Source organism: Macaca thibetana, chromosome 3 (genome assembly GCF_024542745.1).
Source record: "Macaca thibetana thibetana isolate TM-01 chromosome 3, ASM2454274v1, whole genome shotgun sequence".
Classification (NCBI taxonomy): Eukaryota; Metazoa; Chordata; class Mammalia; order Primates; family Cercopithecidae; genus Macaca; species Macaca thibetana.
In genome coordinates, this window is record NC_065580.1 from 138,074,054 (window position 1) to 138,087,068 (window position 13,015).

The following is a 13,015-nucleotide window of genomic DNA, read 5'->3' on the forward strand; positions in this document are numbered from 1 at the left end:
GCCCAGGAGGTCGAGGCTGCAGTGAGCCGTGATCTTACCACTTCACACTGACCTGGGCAACAGTGCAAGACCCTATCTCAAAAAAAAAGAAAGAATCATAAGACTTTTGCTTAAGAATTGCTGGGCGGGCACAGTGGCTCAAGCCTGTAATCCCAGCACTTTGGGAGGCCGAGGTGGGCAGATCACCTGAGGTCAGGAGTTTGAGACTACCCTGGCCAACGTGATGAAACCCCGTCTCTACTAAAAAAAAAAAAAAAAAAAAAAAAAAAATTAGCTGGGCATTGTGGTATGTGCCTGTAATCCCAGCTACTGGGGAGGCTGAAGCATGAGAATCGCTTGAACTCGGGAGGCGGAGGTTGCAGTGAGCTAAGATCGTGTCCAGCCTGGGTAACAAGAGCAAAACTCTTGTCTCAAAAAAAAAAAAGACTTACTTAAGATATTTTTCAGATCCTGAATTCCAGCAAAACAGCTGATGCCAACCAGTTTGAAGACCCCTGCAGAGGAAGAGAATAAGCGTGAGAACACAGCTTCTTCATCTCCCTGTCCCGTGACTTCACCCAGCACACTTCCACCCATCAACCACCTCCACACTTCAGCCCACTCCAAAACCCTGAAAAACCCTAACTCCAAATTCCTGGGGAGATCAATTTGAGGTTTCCTCCATCTCCTCGTTTGGTGGTCTTATGAAGAAACCTCCTTCTCTACTGCAACCTGTTGTATCTGTGTATTGACTTGCCGTGAACATCAGACAAGGGAGCTGTCTCCGGATACATTACATTGTTGGTGGTGATGAAAAATGGTGCGGTGCCGTGGAAAAGCAGTTCCTCCTGTTAAACATAGAATCACTAGGCTGGGTGCAGTGGCTCATGCCTGTAATCCTAGCACTTTGAGAGGCTGAGGTGGGTGGATCACTTGAGGTCAGGAGTTCAAGACCAGCCTGGCCAATATGGTGAAACACTGTGTCTACCAAAAATACAAAAAAAAAAAAAAAAAAAAATTAGCTGCGCATGATGGTGCGTACCTGTAATCCCAGTTACTGGGGAGGCTGAGGCAGGAGAATCGCTTGAACCTGGGAGGTGGAGGTTGCAGTGAGCTGAAATCGTGCCCCTGCACTCCAGCCTGGGTGACAGAGCAAGACTCTGTCTCAGAAAACAAACAAACCCAGAATCACTAGATGATCCAGTATATTGAGCATGTGTCTTTATTTTCTGTATGTTGATTCTTTTTGTTTTGTTTTGTTTTTGAGACAGAGTCTTGCTGTGTCTCCCAGACTGGAGTGCAGTGGCGCCATCTTGCCTCCCTGCAACTTCTGCCTCCTGAGTTCAAGCTATCCTCATGCCTCAGCCTCTCTTGTACCTGGGACTACAGGCACGCACCATTAAACTCAGCTAATTTTTGTATTTTTAGTAGAGACAGGGTTTCACCATGTTGGCCAGACTCCTTGACCTCCTTGAACTTGAACTCCTGACCTCAGGTGATCTGCCCGCCTCGGCCTCCCAAAGTGCTGGGATTATAGGCATGAGCCACCGTGCCTGGTCTGTATTTTGGTTCTATTTTTTGACATCTGGAGGCTTGCTGGTGCTAGACGAGGAAACTGATCCTCCCAGGGTTGGCTAATACCAAGAGATAACAAACAACTTATAGTTAGGGGTGTTTCAGGGTTTTGGAGTAGGCTGAAGTGTGGAGGTGGTTGATGGCTAGGGGTATACCTTTTTGTTTTGTTCTGATTTTTTATGTTTTAGACATGGAGTAGCCGGGCACGGTGGCTCATGCCTGTAATCCCAGCACTTTGGGAGGCCGAGGTGGGCAGATCACGAGGTCAGGAGATCAAGACCATCCTGGCTAACACGGTGAAATCTCGTCTCTACTAAAAATACAAAAAAATTAGCTGGGCGTGGTGGCGGGTGCCTGTAGTCCCAGCTACTCGGGAGGCTGAGGCAGAAGAATGGCATGAACCCAGGAGGCGGAGCTTGCAGTGAGCTGAGATCACACCACTGCACTCCAGCCTGGGCGACAGAGCAAGACTCCATCTCAGAACAAAAAAAAAGTCTCACTCTGTTGTCCGGGCTGCAGTGTGATGGTGCGATCAGAGCTCACTATAGCTTTGAACTCCCAGGCTCAAGTGATCCTTCTGCTTCAGTCTCCCAAGTAGCTGGGACTACAGGCATGTAACACCATACCTGGCTATTTCAAACAGTTTTTATAGAGGCAGGGTCTTGCTATGTTGCCCAGACTGGTCTCAAACTCCTGGCCTCAAGTGCTCCTTCTGCCTCAGCTTCCTGAATACCTGGGACTACAGGTGCCTGCACCACCTCACTCACCTGACTCACCTGTGATTGATTTTTAATAGAGATGGGGTCTTGCTATATTGCCCAGACTGGTCTGGAACTCCCGAGCTCAAGCAATCCTCCCGCCTTGGCCTCCCAGAGTGTTGGGATTAGAGGTGTGAGCCACTGCCTCCGGCTTGTCTATTTGTTTTTAACAATCCTTTAAAAATACAAAAACAATCAACTCTGTGGGCTCTACACTGTGGCCTGCAAGTTTTCCAATCTAGAAAAGGCTAGAGTTTTCCAATCCCTGATCCAGATGCTTCCAGCTGAGTCTTGGAAGGGGCTGCAGTCAGAGGCCACAGGTACCAACCTGCCCACAGGATCTCTTCCAATATGATTCCTCCCCAACTCCCAGCCTCAGTCATTGCAATAGGAGCCAATTTCTGGTGAAACTGTATTAGTCAAGGCTCTCAAAGAAACAGAATGAATAGGATATACATACAGAGAGAGAAAAATAATCCTTTCATTATTTTATTTATTTATTTATTTTATTTTTATTTATTTATTTTTTTTGAGACGGAGCCTCGCTCTGCCGCCCAGGCTGGAGTGCAGTGGCCGGATCTCAGCTCACTGCAAGCTCCGCCTCCCGGGTTCACGCCATTCTCCTGCCTCAGCCTCCGGAGTAGCTGGGACTACAGGCGCCCGCCACCGCGCCCGGCTAGTTTTTTGTATTTTTTAGTAGAGACGGGGTTTCACCGTGTTAGCCAGGATGGTCTCGATCTCCTGACCTCGTGATCTGCCCGTCTCGGCCTCCCAAAGTGCTGGGATTACAGGCTTGAGCCACCGCGCCCGGCCTCCTTTCATTATTTTAAAGAATTGGCTTAGGCTGGGCACGGCGGCTCATGCCTGTAATCCCAGCACTTTGGGAGCCGAGGCAGGCAGATCACCTGAGGTCAGGAGTTCAAGACCAGACTGGTCAACATGGAGAAACCCTGTCTCTACTAAAAATACAAAAAATTAGCCGGATGTAGTGGCACGTGCCTATAATCCCAGCTACTCGGAAGGCGGAGGCAGGAGAATCGCTTGAACCTGGGAGACGGAGGTTGCAGTGAGCCAAGATCACACCATTGCAGTCCAGCCTGGGCAACAAGAGCGAAACTCGGTCTAAAAAAAAAAAATTGGCTTACACTGGGCACGGTAGCTCACGCCTGTAATCCCAGCACTTTGGGAGGCCAAGGCAGGCGGATCACCTGAGGTCAGGAGTTCAAGACCAGGCTGCCCAACATGGTGAAACCTTGTCTCTACTAAAAATACAAAAATTAGCCAGGCGTGGTGGTGGATGGGCGCCTGTAATCCCAGCTACTTGGGAGGCTGAGGCAGGAGAATCACTTGAACCTGGGAGGCGGAGGTTTCAGTGAGCTGAGATCATGCCACTGCACTCCAGCCTGGGCAACAAAAGCAAGACTGTCTCGGGAGAAAAAGAAAAAGAATTGGCTTCTGTAATTGTGGAGGCTGGCAAGTTCAAAATGTGTAGGGCAGGCTGGCAGGCTGGAGATCCAGGGAAGAGGTGGTTTTGCAGCCTCACGTCTAAATTGTTCAGGCAGACCAAGCAGGCTGGAAACCCAGCCAGGGTTTCTATGTTGCAGTGGAATTAAGGCCCAATTCCTTCTTCTTCAGGAAACCTCACTCTTTGACCTTAAAGCCTTCAACTGATTGGATGAGACCCACCTGCTTTGTGGAGGGTCCTCGTCTTTATTCAAAGTCTGCTGATTTAAATGTTCATCACAGCCAGGCACAGTGGGTCATACCTGTAATCCCAGCACTTTGGGAGGCCAAGGCAGGAGGATCGCTTTGAGTCCAGGAGTTTGAGACCAACCTGGGCAACATAGCAAGACCCTGTCTCTACAAAAAATAAACTAAAACCAGGCATGGTAGTGCCAGCCTCTAGTCCCAGCTACTTGGGAGGCAGAGGTGGGAGGATCACTTGAGTATGGAAGGTTGAGGCTGTAGTGAGCTATGATTGCACCACTGCACTCCAGCCTGGGTGACAGAGCAAGACTCTGTCTCTGAAATAAAAATAAAAAAAGTTAATCATGTCTGAAAATTACCTTTGTAGTAGCACCTAGACTGGTGTTAACATCTAAACTGGTGTCTAGACAGACACCTTAGCATAGCCAAGTTGTCAGAAAAGTAGCTACAACATAGCTCTTTTGTCTGTGCCTCAAAATCCAAGTTTAGCAGCCCTGGGGAGAGAAAACGCTTTTGTTTTCTCTTTGATTTGAGACCCACTTCCCCAAGCTTCTTTTTTTTTTTTTTGAGACTGAGTCTCACTCTGTCGCCTAGGCTGGAGTCCTATAGTGTGACCTTGGCTCACTGCAACCTCCGTCTCCCAGGTTCAAGCGATTCTCGTGCCTCAGCCTCCCAGGTAGCTGGGACCACAGGTGTGTGCCACCATGCCCGGCTAATTTTTTTGTAATTTTGGTAAAGAAAGGGTTTTGCCACGCTGGCCAGGCTGGCCTTGGACTCCTGACCTCAAGTGATCCGCAAACCTTGGTCTCTCAAAGTTCTGAGATTACAGGCATTAGCCACCGTGCTCGGCCTTTTCTTTTCTTTCTTTCTTTTTTTTTTTTTTTTCCTGTTCCAAAGACTGGCCTCTTTCCAGGACAACTTTTGCTGAAATTTCCACTCTTTTCAGCAGAAGCACAGCTCCCACCCACACTGATAAGAGACATTTCCTTCTTGCTGCGTCAGGATGATGAGAATTGAAGTCCGGTTTAACCCTGTCCTTAACCCTCCCTGGGGCCCTGGATGGGTATTTCAGTAGCTCCCGGCCTCTCGCTGACCACTGGACCAAAATACACAGAAGAATCCTACACAAGGTAAGTATCTGATGGATACCTGTTAGGTGGCCTCAGCTTTAGGAAGCTTTTTTGGATCTGAAAATAACTTTATTTCCCCAGGCCAGCCCTCCCCACATACCTTGCCTCCAGCCTAGTGTCACAGTGCCTGTATTTCTGTCCAAAAAGTAATATGGGGTGTTTGCAGGCTGGACTCAGAGCTGAAAGTCTCCCTGCCAAGTAATGAGTATTTACCAGTGACAAGTGTCTATTGCATGCCAGACACTGTATCTAACCCTCAAGAGAGCCTGTAAGCAAGACAGATGCCACCATCCTGCTGTCACTTTGTTGTTGTTTTTATTTATTTGTTTGTTTTGTTTTTGAAACTGCGTCTCACTCTGTCGCCCAGGCTGGAGTGCAGTGGCGCAATCTCAGCTCACTGCAACCTCTGCCTCCCAAGTTCAAGCGATTCTCCTGCCTCAGCCTCCCAAGTAGCTGGGATTACAGGCGTGAGCCACCACACTTGGCTAATTTTTTTATATTTTTAGTAGAGACAGGGTTTCACCATGTTGGCCAGGCTGGTCTCGAACTCCTGACCTCAAGTGATCTGCCCACCTTGGCCTCCCAAAGTGCTGCAATTACAGATGTGAGCCACTGCGCCTGGCGTTTTTTTTGTTGTTGTTGTTGTTTGTTTTTCATTTTTTAATAGGTATAGGACCTCACTCTATCGTTCAGGCTGGAGTTCAGTGGCATATTCATAACTCACTGCAGCCTTGAACTCCTGGGATCTGGTGATCCTCCTACCTCAGCCTCCCAAGTACCTGAAACTATAAGAGATTGCCACCACACCTGGCTAATTAAAAAAAATATATATACACACATATATACATATATGTACACACACACACACACACACACATATATGTATATATCTGTGATGAGATCTTACTATGTTGCTCAGGCTGGTCTTGAACTCCTAGCCTCAAGCAATCCTCCCACCTTGGCCTCCCAAAGTGCTAGGATTACAGATGTGAGCCACTGTGCCAGCCTCTGATTCCACCGTTCATAGAGGTGCCCCAGGGGCCAGCAGAGAGATTTCCAGAACGGGAAACACCCCTGCAGAAGTGGAGATCGATAGGAACAACAACGTATATTTCCAAACTGAACAGTGACTCATATTAAACCTCTGTTTCACCATAGGACCTTACGTGCAAAACGGCCCCTAAGTACAGAAGGAGCCAAGAAACCAAAGAACGAAGCAGACAAATCCAGTTTGTCATCACGGGGTGTTTCACTGGGGGAGCTATGGACAGAAGCGTCGTCTTGGGTGGCCACAAGGCAGGTAGATCTCCATGCTGTTACATCCCGGACCCAGGAACTATATACCATAAGGAAAGAATGCACATGCTCCAGAAGGCATGTGTAGGAATTTGCTTAAGGGCAGGATTTACAGTATGTACGAGTTTATCAAGGTTGACTTGATCTAAGTGTTACCAGAAAGGGGTCCCGATCCAGACCCCAGCAGAGGGTTCTTGGATCTCACACCAGAAAGAATTCAGGGCGAGTTCATAGAGTCAAGTAAAAGCAAGTTTATTAGGAAAGTAACGTGGAGAAAGACACAGCTACTCCACAGACAGATTAGGGTGTTCCCAAAAGGCAGAGGACGAACGCGTCCACCCTAGGGATAATACTCGTTTATATATAGCATAAGAAAAGATTATGAGGAGATGTATTCTGCTACAAGGGTTTGTGATAAAGGATTAATTTTCTTACTGTATTTTGCAGGAATCGAAATTATCGTAGGAATGCTTCTGTTCTCAAGATACCAGGATATCAGGACACTCCTAAATCTGGGTCTGTTTAGTAAACATTATCAATCTGTTCCCTTAACTGTAAACATCTGTAGGCTAGGAATACCCCACTTTCTGGGAATGCAGTCCAGCAAGCCCCAGCCTCATTTTTCTTAGCCCTCACTCAAGATGGAGTCACTCTGGTTCAAACGCCTCTGGCATAAGGGCAGGATTAATGGTAAGTATGTGCTTTTATACAAGGAATGATAGATAAACTGGAAATCTTAGAGGCATTCCTGGAACCAGGGTTAATCAGAAGCCTGGCTTCCAAGAGGGAGTTATTTCAGCCTCCACAACATCTTTCCAGATAGATGGGACTTCACAGATTTCCCCAAGAATCACGGATAGAATTGGTTTGACAAGTGTGTGATTAAATAGACCACTTTATGGCTCCCGTAGAGGCTGGCATGATGGTTTATGCCTACAATCCCAGCACTTTGGGAGGCTGAGGCAGGAGGATTGCTTGAACTCAGGAGTTCGAGACCAGCCTGGGCAACATAGGGAGACCCTGTCTTTTTTGTTTGTTTGTTTGTTTGTTTGTTTTGTGTTTTTTGAGATAGTCCCACTGTCATTGCCAGGCTGCAGTGCAGTGGCACAATCAGCTCATTGCAGCCTCGACCTCCTGGGCTCAAGCAATCGTCCTACCGCAGCCTCCTGAGTGGTGGGGACTACAGGTGCTCACCACCACACATGGCTAATTTTAAAAAAGAAAATTTGGAGTTGGGTGCGGTGGCTCACGCCCATAATCCCAACACTTTGGGAGGCCAAGGTGGGTGGATCATCTGAGGTCGGGAGTTCAAGACCAGCCTGGCCAACATGGTGAAACCCCATCTCTACTAAAAATACAAAAATTACCTGGGTGTGGTGGTGGGCGCCTGTAATCCCAGCTACTTAGAAAGTTGAGGCGGGAGAATCACTTGAACCCAGAAGGTGGAGGTTGCAGTGAGCCCAGATCATGCCACTGTACTCCAGCCTGGGTGACAGAGTGAGACTCTGTATTAAAAAAGAAAAAAAAATTGTACACAGGGTTTTATCATGCTGCCCAAGCTGCTCTCAAACTCTTGAGCTCAAGCAATCCACCGGCCTCAGCTTCCCAAAGTGCTGGGATTACAGGCGTGTGCCACTGTGTCTGACCTAAAAAAAAAAAAAAAAAAAAAGCTTTTTAAGTAACAAAAAGAAAAATATGGTTCCCATAAAAAATAATCATCCAGAAGGTAAACCCAAGGCTACCCGTTCTGAGATCGTAGAAACTTCTTGCAACTTTAAAAGACTAGTTTTCCCAGATTCTACTTATTTTGTCAACAAGGAATGAAACTCTGCAGAATATTTGAAGTGGTTTATTCTGAGCCAAATGTGAGGACCATGACCAATGACATAGCCTCAGGAGGTCCTGAGAATCTGTGCCCAAGGTGGTGGGGCTGCAGCTTGGTTTTATATGTTTTAGGGAGAGATAAGACATCAACCAATACATGTAAGGTATGCACTGGTTCAGTCCGGAAAGGCAGGACAACTCAAAGGCAGGGTGTGGGGAGGGCTTTCAGATCCTGGGTGGATTCAAAGATTTTCTGATTGGCAATTGGTTGAAAGAGTTAGGTCATTATCTAAAGACTTGGAATCAAGAGATGGAAGTGTTTGGGTTAAGATAAGGGGTTGTGGAGACCAAGGTTCTTATTATGTAGATGAAGCCTCCAGGTAGCAGGCTTCAGAGAGAATAGATGGTAAATGTTTCTTATCAGACTTAAAATAATGCCAAACTCTTAGTTAATTCCCTCCTGAATCAGGAAAAAGACCTGGAAAGGGAAGGGGATTCCCTATAGAATGTAGATGTTCCACACAAAAGACAGTTTTGCAGGGCCATTTCAAAATATGTCAAAGAAGCCGGGCACAGTGGATCACGCCTGTAATCCCAGCACTTTGGAAGCCGAGGTGGGCGGTTCACCTGAGGTCAGGAGTTCAAGACCAGCCTGGCCAACACGGCAAAACCCCATATCTACTAAAAATACAAAAATTAGCTGGGCATGGTGGCTGGCACCTGTAATCCCAGTTACTTGGGAGGCTAAGGCACAAGAATCACTTGAACCTGGGAGGCAGAGGTTGCAGTGAGCCGAGATCACACCATTACTTTCCTATATATATACACACACATATATATACACACACACGTATATATATGTGTGTGTGTGTGTGTGTATATATGTATGTATCTGAAAGAAATATAGTTATGGGTAAAATACTTTGATTCCTTTCAGGGCCTGCTATCTGTCATGCTGGTATCTTATTGCTACAAAGAGTCTGTTTTGTCAGTCTTAAGGTCTGTCTTTTAATGTTCATGCTCTTTTGCTGCACCTGAATTTCAAAGGGAGGTGGGTATAATGAGGCATGTCCACACACCCATTCCCGTGATGGCCTGTACTAGTGTTTCAGGTTAACTTTGCAATGCCCTTGGCTGAAACAGGGGTCCATTCTGTTGATTGGGGTGCTTAGAATTTTGTTTTTGGTTTGCACAGCAACTATTCACACTTGACAACCCTTCAGATATTTTCAGACATGTTAGTCCCTGACTTTGTTTTTTGTTTTTTGTTTTTGAGACAGAGTTTTGCTCTTGTTGCCCTGGCTAGAGTGCAGTGGTGTGATCTTGGCTCACTACAACCTCCACCTCCCAGGCTCAGGCGATTCTCCTGCCTCAGCCTCCTGAGTAGCTGGGATTACTGGCACCCGCTACCACGCCTGTCTAATTTTTTTGCGTGTATTTTTAGTAGAGATGGGGTTTCACCATGTTGACCAGGCTGATCTCAAACTCCTGATCTCAGGTGATCCACCCACCTCGGCCTCCCAAAGTGCTGGGATTAGATGCATGAGCCACCGTGCCCGGCCAGTCCCTGACTCTTATATTCTCCAGGTGTTCAGCCATTCCTCATGTCACCTCTTCTCAATTCCCCATCTCACCCATCTTGTTAGCTCCTGCATGAACTTGATCTACCTATTCAGTGGTTTTCAACCCTGGTAGCACAATGGAATCACCCAGGGAGCTTTGACAAATGTAGACGCCTGAGAAAGCTTTAGGAGACTTCATGATTTTATTAAGTACAAAGTGAAACATGGTAACGTAACAGTGGAAAATCTCAGAAGACATCACTTGAACCAAATGGTCAAGGTGAACATCACTAGCAATGAGATATAATGACATCATGAACCCACTAATGTGATACACTAAAAAGGACACAGCTTGGAGGCTGAGTACAGTAGTTCACACCTGTAATCCCAGCACTTTAGGAGGCTGAGGCAGGAGGATCCCTTGAGCTCAGGAGTTCAAGATCAGCCTGGGCAACATAATGAGACCCTGTCTTTACAAAATTACAAAAATTAGCACAATGAGGCATGCCTGTAATTCCAGCTACTCGGGAGGCTGAGGTGGGAGGATTGCTTAAGCCTGGGAGGTCAAGGCTGCAGTGAACTATGATTTCACCACTGTACTCCAGGCTGGGTGACAGAGTGAGACCCTGTCTCAAAAAATAAATAAAAAGGACACAACTATACTGTTATGGTCTCATTGAGAAAAATGTATAGCCTCAATCTAACCACAAGATAACATCAGACAAACCCTAATTGATGAACATTCTACAAACTAACTGTCCAGTAGTCTTTGAAAATGTCAAGACTGTGAAAGGGCAGGAAGGCCTCAGTGTCTCCAGCTCAGTGACGCTGACAGATGGCTGTAGACCTGGCCGACATCTTGTCTACAACCTTAAGAGAAACCTTAAATCCAAACCATGTACCTAAGTCATTTCTGAATCCCTGACCCAAAAAAGTATGTAAAAATAATCAATGTTTTTTTTTCTTTTCTTTCAGAAACAGGGTCTTACTCTGTCACCCAGGCTGGCGTGCAGTGGTGCAATCTTGGCTCACTGCAGCCTCAACCTCCCAGGCTCAAGCGATCCTCCTACCTCAGCCTCCCTAGTAGCTGGGACTACAGGTACGTACCACCACACTTAGCTAATTTTAAAAAAATTTTTGGTAGAGATGGGTCTCACTATGTTGCCAGGCTAGTCTTTTTTTTTTTTTTTTTTTGAGACAAGAGTCTTGCTCTTGTCACCCATGCTGGAGTGCAGTGGGGCAATCTCAGCTCACTGCAACCTCCGGCCTCCTAGGTTCAAGCGATTCTCCTGCCTCAGCCTCCTGAGTAGCTGGGATTACAGGCACCCACCACTACACCTGGCTAATTTTTGTATTTTTAGTAGAGACGGGGTTTCACCATGTTGGCCAGGCTGGTCTTGGACTCCTGACCTCAGTTGATCCACCCCCCTCGGCCTGCCAAAGTGCTGGGATTACAGGCATGAGCCACCGCACCCGGTTCACAGCTTCTTTTCTAAAACCCCCGAGTCTTTTCGTGCAGTGCCACGCCTCTCCTTTCTGGGACTTGGTCATGGCTTTGTGACCAGAGGCTTAGCTATTTCATCTCCTAAGATTTGGACCTTTTCTCTAGCCTGTTAGGATCCTGAATGTCTCCTCTCCCACCTCCAGATTTGGGCACACACTCATGAAAATCAGGGCTTTTCTTAGAGACAGGGTCTTGCTCCATCACCCAGGCTGGAGTGCAGTGGTGCGACCATGGCTCGCACCAGTGGTGCGGCCTCAACCTCCTGGGCTCCAGCGATCCTCCTGCCTCAGCCTCCTGAGTAGCTGGGACCAGAGGCACAAGCCACCACCCTCAGCTATTTTTCATGTGTGTAGAGACAGAGCCTTGCTAAGTTGCCCAGGCTGGTCTCCAATTCCCAGCCTCAAGCAATTCTCCTGCCGCAGTCTCCCAAAGTGCTGGAATGACAGGAGTGAGCCACAGTGTCTGGCAAAAATGAGAGCTTCTCCATCTTCATTTGAGATCCCGGTGGCAACATTGAACAGGAGGATGGAGCCCTGCTGTCCATCCCTAGGTGTCCTGGTTTGCATCTGTCTGGTTGTCTCTGTTAGAGGGCTGGGCTTGCAGTCCCAAGGGGCCACACTGGCTGGGCAGGGAGGTTACTCGAATTGTCTCAGACTAGAGACAGCCAGAGGGGTCTCACTCTGTCACCCAGGCTGGAGTACGCTGGCACTATCTCAGCTCACTGCAACCTCTGCCTCCCGGGTTCAAGCAATTCTTATGTCTCAGCCTTCTGAGTAGCTGGGATTACAGGTGCATGCCACCTGTATTTTTTGGTAGAGATGGGTTTCACCACGTTGGCCAGGCTGGTCTCAAACTCCTGACCTCAGATGATCCGCCTGCCTCAGCCTCCCAAAGTACTGGGATTACAGGCGTGAGCCACCACCCCCGGCCTTCTTTTATTTTTATTTTGTTTTATTTTGAGACAGATTGTCACTCTGTCACCCAGTCTGGAGTGCGGTGGTGCAATCATATAGCTCACTGCAGCCTCCAACTCCTAGCCTCAAGAGATCCTCTCACCTCTGCCTACTGAGTAGCTAGGACTACAGGTATGCAGCATCATGTCCAGCTAAGTTTTTACAATTTTTTGTAGAGACAGGATTTCAAGATGTTGCCCAGGCTGGTCACAAACTCCTGGGCTCAAGCGATCCTCCCGCCTCAGCCTCCGAAAGTGTCAGGATTACAAGCGTGAGCATCTGGTCTGGATGGACTTTTGAATGATCCACTGGCCAGCCTCAAAATAAGCCCACTCTGCCAGGTGAGCAGTTTTGTAGGACAGTGGAATCCAAATGTGTCTTGGCAGTGAAAACAGTGGTGTGAAATTGGTAAGATGAATTTTAACAGAGGCCAGGTGCAGTGGCTCATGCCTGTAATCCTAGCACTTTGGGAGGCCGAGGTGGGTGGATCACCTGAGGTCAGGAGTTCGAGACCAACCTGGCCAACATGACAAAACCCCGTCTCAACCAAAAATACAAAAATTGGCTGGGCGTGATGGTGTGCTCCCGTAATTCCAGCCACTCAGGAGGCTGAGGCAGAAGAATCACTTGAACCCGGGAGGCAGAGGTTGCAGTGAGCCAAGATTGCACCACTGCACTCCAGCCTGGGCAACAGAGTGAGACCCTGTCTCAAAAAAAAGAAAGAAAA